A 12,377-nucleotide genomic window follows, 5' to 3' on the forward strand; every position below is an offset into this window, starting at 1 on the left:
GGTGGTCTCCCTCCTCTTTCCAACCCTTTAAAGCCTCGCTCCTTTCCCTCTCTCCAGCTTTACTGCCTCCCTCTGCCCCTCCCCAGCAGGTTGAAACTTCTTGCCCTCTCTGGCTTTGGTTTCCACCACTTTCTCCTGGTGGTAAGGTAGAGTCTTAGGCCTCAAGAAATGGTTTGTCTCGGTCCCTCTATCTTGAGGAACGTGACACAGTCCTAACCTGGAGGAAAGCCTGTCGCCTGGAGGGAGAACAAAGGAGACCCTTTGTGTGGTGTAAGCACTTCGAGACCCACACCAGAGTCTCTCTTTCTGGGTTCAACCCAGTTCTGGTGTTCTAAGAACCTTAGCTGATGTAGGTACTTTGTCCTTACTGGAGGAGCCTGCTGCACCCCAAGCAGGGAGGCTGAGGGTCACTGAACTGATGGTTCACATCCACATCACCCAGGGTTTCCTCCTAAGAGAAAGGACAGGAAAGGCAGTTTTACTAGAAAGGAAGGATAGGGCCTGGTCATGGGTTCAAGAAGGGCCTACCCTTCTTGTGACAGTGGCGTTAGGGTTTCAGCCAACATCACATCCCATCTCCCCAAGAGTGGATCTCTGCAAGGTGTAGAGTGTGGGGTAAGCAACCATGAATGAAGATCCCAATCACAAATCACAAACTGCTGATCTGTCTCCCAAGCCTGGGCATACTCAAGGTCTCACCTCTTTTCAAGGCAGGAACTGGAGTGTGTTTACTCCACGTCCCTTGTGCTTCCAACGTGGTGACTGAGAAATGGCTCAGAGAAGGTAAGGACTGGCTTAGGGTCACAACAAGTGAGCCAACCAGGAAGAGGTGGATCTGGGCACCTGGTCTTCCTGTGTTATCAATTTTCTGTCTCTGGTTGAGTTCATTGCTTTAAGAAGCTTTTTTTTTTTTTTTTGGTCAAATATTTTCACAATTTGTTTCTGATTTTTTTGTACAAACTTCCCAGATACTTTCAGATTAAAAAATAAAGTTGATGTTGCAGGTGTCGGTCAGCCTTATTTATACTCTTGTACCTAAGCCTCTGTGTAAAAAAGAAGCAATGAAGCACTCTCTGCCAGGACCTGCTCCCCAACTCTGTGGTAAAAATTTGGAACGCCTCACACGAATTTGCGTGTCATCCTTGTGCAGGGGCCATGCTAATCTTCTCTGTATCGTTCCAATTTTAGTATGTGTGCTGCCAAAGTGAGCACGCTTTAAGAATCTTTAAGAATGCAAAAAATAAGCCGGCCGTAGTGGCACATGCCTTTAATCCCAGCACTCGGGAGGCAGAAGTAGGAGGATCACTGTGAGTTCGAGGCCACCCTGTGACTACATAGTGAATTCCAGGTCAGCCAGAGCTAGAATGGGGCCCTACCTTGAAAAACCAACCAACCAAACAACAACAACATCAACAAAAAAGACCCAAGAAATAATTTTAAAAAGGTATAAAATGATGTATCTGTTTTTCAGTTAAAACCTGTATCTTTACCTCCTTGTGACCTGTGTGTAATCAATCCTTTTGTAATAAGGCGCTCGGGGTTCAGAAAAGTCCTTGAATCCTAAACCCTAGGTTTATGTTTAATTCTAAACCAAGAGTTTCATAAGATAAGGCTGAGAAGGATAATTATTAAATTATTATATTTATTTATTTTAAAAATATTTTATTTTTATTTATTTATTTGACAGAGAAAGAGGGAGAGAGAGAAGAGAATGGGGGCACCAGGGCCTCCAGCCAGTGCAAACAAGCTCCAGATGTGTGTGCCCCCTTGTGCATCTGGCTAACGTGGGTCCTGGGGATCCGAACCTGGGTCCTTTGGTTTTGCAGGCAAATGCCTTAACCACTAAGCCATCCCTCCTGCCCTAAATTATTATATTTATTGAGAGGAGTACAGAACCAAGGAAAGACAAGCATGTGGCTTGACAGCCTATGTGGAGGGTCTGGGAAAACCTGAGAAAAGAGATAAAAGAAAAGAACCTGGAAAAACTGTGAAAAGGACAGAAAAGAAAGTTCAAAGAGCTCCTGCCACGGGGAGAGCTGGAGGAGGCAAAGAGCCCATGTGATGAGTAAGGGCTGGGGCCCTCCCCTTGGCTCTGCCTAGTTGGGCCAATCGCAGGGGAACTCACCAGCAGCTGGAAGTTCAGGAGAGGTCAGGCAGCACAGAGAGGGACAGCAGATTGGTTTGGGCCAGGGGCTGTCTCAGGACTCCAAGTTCTGGAGGCTGAACTTTATTTTCTGGTAATGTCTCACTCTAGTCCAGGCTGACCTGGAATTCACTATGTAGTCTCAGTCTGGCCACAAACTCATGGTGATCCTCCTACCTCTGCCTCCCAAAGGATGGGGCTAAACTGGGGGCTGAACTTTGATTAACCACAATGTTGGAGGCTAGACTGAAATCCTAGGAGATAGCTCCCTCCCAGGAGGGGCCCAGGTTGTGGAAAACAGATCTAGGTAAGAGATAAGAAGCCAGATCCTGCTTTATCTCTAGCAAAGTGGAGACCTCAAAGATAGGCCCAAAGACATTCCTGCTTTTTCTTTCTTTTCTTTTTTTTTTTTTTAATTTTCAGGAGCCCAGTCCCCCTAAATGCCTAAAAGAGCTACCTGACCCCTCTCACTTGGACATTGTTTGTATTTAGGGCTTATCAGCTTGTACACCTGTGCAGTTCATGTCACAAGGCACGTAAGACCTCATTTACTGAGGAGCAGTTCCTTAGACTCAAAGTAAATGGATCCAGCCAAGCAGGCTGGCTCATGGCTGTTACCCCAATGTTGGGGTGGCTAAAGCAGGATTATTGAGAGTTTGAGGTCAGCCTGTAAAGGTAGTGAGTTCCAGGTTATCCTGAGCTATATACAGTGAAACCTGTCTTTAAAAATATTCAAAGACGGGCCAGGCATGGTGGCGCATGCCTTTAATCCCAGCACTCGGGAGACAGAGGTAGGAGGGCTGCTGTGAGTTCAAGGCCACCCTGAGATTACATAGCAAATTCCAGGTCAGCCTGAGTGAAACCCTACCTTGGAAAAAAAAAATATTCAAAGATATGCTGGAGAGATGGCTTAGCAGTTAAGGTGCTTGCCTGCAAAGCCAAAGGACCCAGGTTTGACTGCCCAGGACCCACATAAGCCAGATGCACAAAGGGGTGCACGCATCTGGAGCTCATTTGCAGTAGCTGGAGGCCCTGGTGTAACCATTCTCTCCCTACTTGCCTATTTCTGTATCTCTCTCTCTTAAATAAATAAATAAATATCCAAAGAGGGGCTGGAGAGATGGCTTAGCAGTTATGGGGGCTTGCCTGCGAACTCTAAGGACCCATGTTCAACTTTCCAAATCCCACATAAGCCAGACACACAAAAGGTGAGGCAAGTGCAAGGTCACACATGCCCATTAGGTGGCACCAGCATCTGGAGTTCGATTGCAGTGGCTGAAGCCCTGGCACATCAATTCTCTTTCTTTCCCTAAAATAAAAAAAATTTAAAAACAAAAATAATAAAAATATTTAAAACTATCTGAAGAATAAAATGAATGAAATCTACTCAAATATTTGACTTAATCTTTTTAAAATCTTAATCTTTTTTATTTTATTTATTTGAGAGAGATAGAAAGAGGAAGAGAAGAGAGAGAGAGAGGGAATGGGCACACCAGGGCCTCCAGCCACTGCAAACAAACCCGATGCATGCACCCCTTTGTGCATCTGACTTACGCGGGTTCTGGGGAATCGAGCTTGGGTCCTTAGGCTTTGCAGGCACATGCCATAACCACTAAGGCATCTCTCCAGCCCTTACTCAATCTTTTAAATGCTTTGCATAATGTAATTTCAAAAGCCACCCAAACTCTGTCTATGTGGCAACCATGAGACTGCAGCTTCCTCTCTTGAGAGACTTGAAGGCTCCTCTCTAATTGCCTGCGCACAACTAACCTTTCCCTAAGCCGCCCCCATTGCCTCTCTGCTTTCTCCCTCTTCTCTTTTTTCTCTCTTCTCTTTGCGTCTCTCTTCTTAGCATCTCTTCAACTCTCTTCCTTGTCTCTCAACTCTCTACCCTTCCTCCCTCCCACTTTAATCTATAGTTAAAGCTTTTCTTGGGCTGGAGAGATGCCTCAGCGGTTAAGGTGCTTTCTTGCAAAACCTAAAAGGCTGAGTTTGATTTCCCAGTACCCACATAAAGCCAGATGCACAAAGGGCACATGCATTGAAGTTGTTTGTAGTGGCAAGAGGCTCTGGTGTACCCATTCTCTCTCTCTCTCTCTTGCTCTCTTTCTCTCTCTCTCTCCCACTTTTGCTCTCTCTCCACTTACAAGTAAATAAAAATTTTTAAAAATTGTTTTAAGTCAGGCTGGAGAGATGGCTTAGTGGTTAAGCGCTTGCCTGTGAAGCCTAAGGACCCTGGTTCGAGGCTCAGTTCCCCAGATCCCACATTAGCCAGATGCACAAGGGGGCGCACGCATCTGGAGTTCGTTTGCAGAGGCTGGAAGCCCTGGTGCGCCCATTCTCTCTCTCCCTCTATCTGTCTTTCTCTCTGTGTCTGTCACTCTCAAATAAATAAATAAAAAAATTTTAAAAATTGTTTTAAGTCTTCTCTTGGGCTAGAGATTGCTCTGTGGTTAAGGCACTTGTAAAACCTGATGGCCCTGGTTCAGTTCCCTAGTACTCAAGTAAAGCCAGATGTACAAAGTGGCACATGCATCTGAGTTTCCTTTACAGTGGCAGGAGACCCCGGCACACCCTTTCTCTCTCTCTCTCTCTCAAATAAATAAACATATACAATAAATAAAAGCTTTTCTTTTTAAAAAATATTTTATTTATTTATTTATTTATTTGAGAGAGATTGGTCATGCCAGGGCTTCTAGCCACTGCAAATGAACTCCAGAAACATGTACCACCTTGTGCATCTGGCTTTACATGGGCACTGGAGAATTGAACTCGAGTCCTTAGGCTTTTCAAGCAAGTGCCTTATTGCTGAGCCATCTCTCCAGCCCATAAAAGGGTGTGATGCCTCATGTCTGTCAGTTTGGCATCTGAAACTTCTAGCATGATTTTCACAATGGAGACTCCCCCGCCCTCATTTTCTCTGAGGTTATCGCCATAGTCTGCCTAATAGGTCTGTTCAAAGGACTTCAGGGCCTGGTTTTGTTTGGTTGTTGTAGTTTTTTGGTTTTTTTTTTTTTTTTTTTTTGGACATAGGGTCTCATTCTGTAGCCCAGGTTGTCCTTGCCAGCGTGACAAGGGGGATGGAAATTTCACTTTCAGTCACCCTCCACCTTAACCAGCCCATCCCGGTCCAAGCTGCCTGTGGAATTCCTTTTCAGGGATCTCCACTCAGTCAAATACCCAGGATTCTTGGCGTCAGATGCTAAAAGGAACTTTAGGTTGAGTGACTGGAAAGCAGAGCTGCTCACATCATTGCTTGGTAGAGAGAAAAAGGTGAAAGTGGTGCATGCATCTGAAGCTCGTTGGCAGTGGCAAGAGGCCCTGGGATCTCTCTTTCTCTCTCTCCTCTCAAATAAATCAAAAATTTTTACAAATTAGAAAGAAAAAGGTGCTCCAGGAAGGACAAAAGGAGAGAAACATACAGGTGTAGGCTTCTCCAGAGTTTGAGTCATGTAGGGAAAGGAAAAGACATAACCTTGACTCTGGACACAGGTACCTCAAGGCAGCATTTCAATTATCCTTGTAATGGGTGCATATGCAGATTTGGCGACTCTCAAGTTACATTTCTAAAGATTGCTGAGATAGCCCTCTCTTTTCTTCAACAATTTTAAAGAATATTCCTTGCAACAAGATTAAAAGTTAAAGAACTTTCCTTAGTAAGCAAAGTTGAGGGTGGATTTAGGAAGGGCACTGGGATGAGGCCTAGAGTGAGGGGTGGCAAGGACTCAAGGTTCTAGATCATTTGAGCCCTAAGTAAGCACAGCCTAATTCCTGTGGGTGACACTCTTGACCGATGTGTCTCTGGGAATGCATCATCTGGCCCCAATGAGCACAATTTATTTATTGTCCTTGGCAACATACCTTTGGAAAACATCATCTCAGTGGGCTATTTGGCCTCTCTCCCTCAGTGGTGTTTGAAGTCATTTGAGGTCTGAAGTTTTCTATTTCCCTCTTATCAGCAAAACCAGCCCAGGCCCTGGGATCCTCTCTCCCTTGTCCCTCTTCCCCTTCCAATCTAATAAGTTTCTCCTATCTTTCTCTCCTGCCTCATTTTCCCCCTTTGAGACGTTGATCCCTTAGTCCTGAGGTCTGCAGAAGGTTGAAAATCTCATCTTCTTCTTCAGAGCTGAACAGGGGCCATGGTCCTCAACTACCTGGGGATCAAAAATCTCCACTCATCGGGTCTAAGAGAGTCAGAATTTGGAGACTGACAGGCCATCGTTTGATGGAAATTTGGAAAAGAGGGTATTATTACTTGAGACATCAAGCCACATAAACAATCAGGCATGTAGTAGATTGTTAGGACTAAAATTAGTACTAAAACTAGTCAGGCCTCTTTATCATGAGATGTCTGATGACTATAATGTTAGTAAGTAATTACAACTCAAGGAAAAGACATATTTTCCTAAAATATATATATGGAGAGAGAGAGAGAGAGAAAGAGAGAGAGAGTGTGTGTGTGTGTGTGTGTGTATTATACTTTAATAATGGTATAGGTTCCTCCTCATGTTGTTATCAGAATATTAAAAGCCATCAGGTCTTGTAAGATAGTTGTTCTCATATTGGGTATGGTGGTGCATGCCTTTAATACCAGCATTTGAAAGACCAAGGTTGGAAGATTGTTGTGAGTTCGAGGCCAGCCTGAGACAAATTCTAGGTCAGCCTGGGTGAGATCCTACCTTGAAAAAACAAACAACAACAATAACAACAAAAAACCCACCAAAACCAACCCAGACAGTAAAAATGTACCAAATCTATGTGCTGTATTTTTACTAAGTGGCTTATTTTTAATGTTTTTTTCTCTTTCTCCTTCTCCTTTTTTTTTTTTTTTTTTTTGAGGTAGGATCTCACTGTAGTCCAGGCTGACCTGGAATTCACTAAGTATTGGCCTTGAACTCATGGAGATCCTCTTACTTATGCCTCCCAAGTGCTGGCATTAAAGGCATGCGCCACCACACCTGGCTTTTCTTTCTTTCTTGTCATTGCAAATGAATACCAAACACGTGTACCACTTATGCATCTGGTTTACATGGGTGGCTGGGGAATTGAACCTGGACTGGCAGGCTGCCTTTAACTGCTGCGCCATCTTCCCAGTCTGCCTCAATTATTTTTTGTTCCTGTATAAGATGATAAGAATTACATTTAATTTTGGAAGAGTGGTTTCAGAATCATATTTATAGTCTTAAAACATTATTTTAAGCTGCCATGTTAGCTATAGACAGTAGTAACTTGCTTGGGTTTTAGACACTCTCCTCAGCATTAGTTATTACATAAAGTTGTTTAGAAAGAGGTTCTGGGACGTGGATTAAGGTACAGAACAAAGTCCCTGTATTGCAAAGGGCGCATTTTTACCTGTCACTCAGAATTAAGCAAGGTTGTTTGGAATCTCGCCAGTGGGCGAGATTGGTGGAGGTGAAGGCCTATGGCTGGAGGGGGGCCACTGTGGGGGTTTGAATCAGGTGCCCCCCATAAACTCATGTGTTCTGAATGCTTGGTCCCCAGCTGGTAGCAATTTTGGAGGCGGAACCTAGCTGGAGGAGGTGTGTTGGAGGTGGTCTTAGGGGTGTTATAGCCAGCCCCTCTTGCTAGAATCCAGCTCACTCTCCTGCTGCAGTTTTGCTGAGGCAGGGTGATGTCCAGCCTCTGCTCCCACAGTGCTGTGCCTTGCTGTCATGGAGCTTCCCCTCTGTAAACAAGACTGGAGACCAAAATAAAGCCTTTCCTCCCATCAGCTGCTTTTGGTCAGGTGCTGTGACCCAGCAGTTACAAGAGACATCATGTTCAACAGTAGTCCCTTGTGTGTGGGGGGGTGGGGGGGGGATGTCAGGGCCCTGTTCTGTTGGAACTCTATTTTTTATTATTTTATGCTTGGTTTCCCATAACTGTTGCCCCTTTAGAATCCTTGCCTTAAAAGAGGCAACCTACAGAATGGGAAAAAATCTTCGCCAGCTATATATCTGATAGAGGATTAATATCTAGGATATACAAAGAACTCAAAAAGTTAAATAATAAGGAATCAAACAAGCCAATCAAAAAATGGGCTATGGAGGGCTGGAGAGATGGCTTAGCGGTTAAGCGCTTGCCTGTGAAGCCTAAGGACCCCGGTTTGAGGCTCAGTTCCCCAGGTCCCACGTTAGCCAGATGCACAAGGGGGCGCACGTGTCTGGAGTTCTTTTGCAGAGGCTGGAAGCCCTGGTGCGCCCATCCTCTCTCTCTCCCTCTATCTGCCTTTCTCCCTGTGTCTGTCACTCTCAAATAAATAAATAAATAATGAACAAAAAAATATTTAAAAAAATGGGCTATGGAGCTAAATAGAGCATTCTCAAAGGAAGAAATACGAATGGCATATAAGCATCTAAAAAAAATGTTCTACGTCACTAGTCATCAGGGAAATGCAGATTAAAACTACATTGAGATTCCATCTCACTCCTGTCAGATTGGCTACCATCATGAAAACAAATGATCATAAATGTTGGTGGGGATGTGGAAAAAGAGGAACCCTTCTACACTGCTGGTGGGAATGCAATGGTGGGAATGGCTGGTGGTCCAGCCATTGTGGAAATCAGTGTGGAGGTTCCTAAAACAGCTAAAAATTGATCTACCATATGACCCAGCTATAGCACTCCTAGGCATATATCCTAAGGACTCATCTCATTTCCTTAAAAGTACGTGCTCAACCATGTTTATTGCTGCTCAATTTATAATAGCTGGGAAATGGAACCAGCCTAGATGTCTCTCAACTGATGAGTGGATAATGAAGATGTGGCACATTTATACAATGGAGTTCTACTCAGCAGTAAAGAAAAATGAAGTTATGAAATTTGCAGAAAAATGGATGGACCTGGAAAGTATTATACTAAGTGAGGTAACCCAGGCCCAGAAAGCCAAGTGCCACATGTTCTCCCTCATATGTGGATCCTAGCTACAGATGACTGGGCTTCTGCGTGAGAATGAAAATACTTAGTAGCAGAGGCCAGTAAGTTAAAAAGGAGATATAAAGGGAAGAGAAAGGAAGGGAGGAGAGTACTTAATAGGTTGGTATTGAGATGGGGAGGTAATATGATGGAGAATGGAATTTCAAAGGGAAAAGTGCAGGGGGGGAGGGAAGGTATTACCATGGGATATTTTTTGTAATCATGGAAAATGTTAATAAAAATTGTGAAAATAAAATAAAAATAAAAAAATGTTTAAAAAAAACAGCAAAATGTCAAAAAGCAAAGCAAACAAACAAACAACACCCCCCCCACCCAGTATTTTACATAGCATTTCCAGAAGTGATCACAGGGATGGTGCTTTATTTATTTATTTTGAATTTTTATTTCCAGAAACAAGGGTCTATGACTGTGATGAGGTAAGACTATACTTACATGTTAGGAAATTTATCCTATAACATGTGAACCTTAACTTATAAGACTTGTTTGGTTTCTTAGAAAAGGTAAATATCCTTTTTTCTAATTGGCATACAGATTTAGCTATTATTCACATTGTCATTTTCAAGCACAATTTTTTTTGGTTTTTCGAGGTAGGGTCTCACTCCAGGCTGACTTGGCATTTATGTAGTCTCAGGGTGGACTTGAACTCACGGCAATCCTCCTATGTCTGCATCCTGAGTGCTGAGATTAAAGGCGTGAGCCACCACCCTGCCTTCAAGCACATTTATTTTAAAATTTCTTCTGCCCTTCTGTTTCTCTTCTCCTGTTCTCCTCAGGTTCCATCTCCTATGAATTACATGTGTAAATGTCTTTTTGATTCTAACATTGAAGACTTTTAAACTTGATGGAATTGTACTTCTCATCTTCTCAAATCTTATGATTGTTACATTTAAAATTATAGCAAGTTGGATTTTGCACATTTCTCACAGCTTCATTTGACTTAAAGTCATAATATATGATGCCATCCTACCAAAGAGAAGCAAAATAATGCCTTCTAAATATCATGTGTATATGAAGACACTAATTCTGTACTAAATTCTTTTTTAGTGTTTTGTTTATTTATTTAAGAGAAAAAGAGGCTGATAGAGAGAGAGAATGGGCACACCGTGGCCTCCTGCCACTGCAAACTAACTCCGGACACATGTGACACCTTATGCATCCTGCTTTATGTGAGTACTGGGGAATCAAGCCTGGGTCCTTTGGCTTTGCAGGCATACACCTTAACAGCTGAGCCATCTCTCCAACCCCTACGTTCTTTCTTAAAAATATTTTTATTAATTTATTTGCAGGGACAGAGGAAAGAGAGAGAGTGTGTGGGCATTCCAGTGCCCCTTGCCAATGCAAATGAACTCCCGATGCATGCACCAGCTTGTGCATCTGGCCTTACATGGGTACTGGGGGATCCAACCCGGGCCAACAGGCTGTGCAAGCTAACGCCTTCAGCTGCCGAGCGATCTCTCCAGCCCCTAATTTCTTTTCTTAATTAATTACTATTTGATAATTTTGTACATGTGTATACTGTACTTTGAATACATTTGTTCCCCATTACCTCCTCTTATCCTCCTCCCCGCCCCATTGAACCCTTCCTTCTCCCCAAGTAGTCTCCCTTCCACTCCATCTTTGGTTTTTGGTGACTTTGTACTAAACTCTTTAGTCACCATTTTTACTTTTCTCATACAAAAAACCCAAAAAACAAAAACAACCAATCTTATTCTTACAAATAATTTACCTGTTTTAATTGACAAACTAAATTCTACAACCCTATCAACATTCATACAAAATAGTAATATTACTCAAAGAATTTTAATAAAATATCTGCTGATCACACTCAACTGAAGCACATCTCGCTGAAAACAGAAGTTTAATTTTATTCTGAGATGTCCCTAGAACTCTTTGGTAGTACTTGTTACTTTCTCCTTACTATGAACAAATACTTAAATTACTTTGGCTTACAGATTTTTAAAATTTATTCAGTTATTTGCATAGAGAGAGAGGAGAGAGAGAGAGAGAGAATGAGCACACCAGGGCCTCCTGACTCTGCAAACAAACTCCACATGTGTGTGCCACTTTGTGCATGTGGCTTTATGTGGATACTGGAGACTTGAACCTGGATCATTAGGCTTTGAAGGCTGAGCCATCTTTCCAACTCATGGCTTATAGTTTTGAGGGAAGTTTCATGGAGTGTCTTTTTTTTCTTTGCTTTGGCATTTTGTCTTTTAAGAATTTATTTTGTACTTTTTAAACTTTTTATTGACAATCTTCACATATATATATATATATATATATATATATATATATATATATATATATATGTATTATATGATTATGATAAGGGTACATTATATGTATGTACCCTTATCATAATCTCCTCCCACCACCCTTTTTGGTTTTCCATCCTATGTCATCTTCTGCTCAACTCCCTTTTTCCCAACTAGTCTCCTTCTTAAGAGAGGACAGGTTTCAATAGGGGCATGCTCTTGGCGCAGTTATTCAACAGGAGAGAAGATTAAAAAACGTAAGATCTAGACATGTCAGCCCGGCATGGTGGCATATGCCCAACACTCGGGAAACTGAGGTCAGCCTAGTTACAGAATGAGTTCCAGGTCATTTCATAAAAACAAAACAAAAAAAAAGATCTAGTCAGGTCAACCAATTCTGCATACTTTGTATCATGGAGTTGTAGTCATATCAGAACATGTGTGTTTTCTGCATACTCAATTATATTTTACTTTACAGAATTCTGACATGATATTAGCAATTCTTATTATTGTCTTAATGCTTTTTACAACTTTTTTTTTTCCGAGGTAGGGTCTCACTCTGGCCCAGGCTGACCTGGAACTAACTGTGTAGTCACAGGTTGGTCTCGAACTCACGGCAATCCTCCTACCTCTGCCTCCCGAGTGCTGGGATTAAAGGTGTGTGCCACCATGCCAGGCTCTGTCTTAATGCTTTTTAGTGTACTAGAATATTTTTGCTTTGTTTTGTTTTTGAGGTAGGGTCTTGCACTAGCCCTGGCTGACCTGGAATTTACTCTATTGTCCCAGGCCGGCTTCAAAGTCACAGTGATTCTCCTACCTCTGCCTTTTGAGTACTGGGATTAAAGGCATGCGCCACTACACCTACCTGTATGAGAGCATTTTATTCCTCAACAAATATCCCTTTACTTAAACAATAAATTACATCCTGTATTATAGTAACAGAGTTTGTAATTTATAAATCAGGATCATTTTCCTGGGTGGTATTGTTTTGGACCAGTATTGATCTTTCCTTTTCTGTTAGGATGCTTTAAAGACTATTTAATA

The 12,377-nt window shown here is 42.5% G+C and overlaps 1 non-coding gene across 1 annotated transcript; it reads right to left on the minus strand.

Moving 5' to 3' along the window:
* Positions 1-1,103: 1,103 nt before the first annotated feature.
* LOC123461072 lies at positions 1,104-1,212 on the minus strand. The gene has a single exon (XR_006637390.1). It is a non-coding gene; the product is annotated as a U6 spliceosomal RNA (small nuclear RNA).
* Between the last annotated feature and the right edge of the window lie 11,165 nt (positions 1,213-12,377).

The sequence above is a fragment of the Jaculus jaculus genome, chromosome 5 (assembly GCF_020740685.1).
Source record: "Jaculus jaculus isolate mJacJac1 chromosome 5, mJacJac1.mat.Y.cur, whole genome shotgun sequence".
In the NCBI taxonomy this organism is placed as follows: domain Eukaryota; kingdom Metazoa; phylum Chordata; class Mammalia; order Rodentia; family Dipodidae; genus Jaculus; species Jaculus jaculus.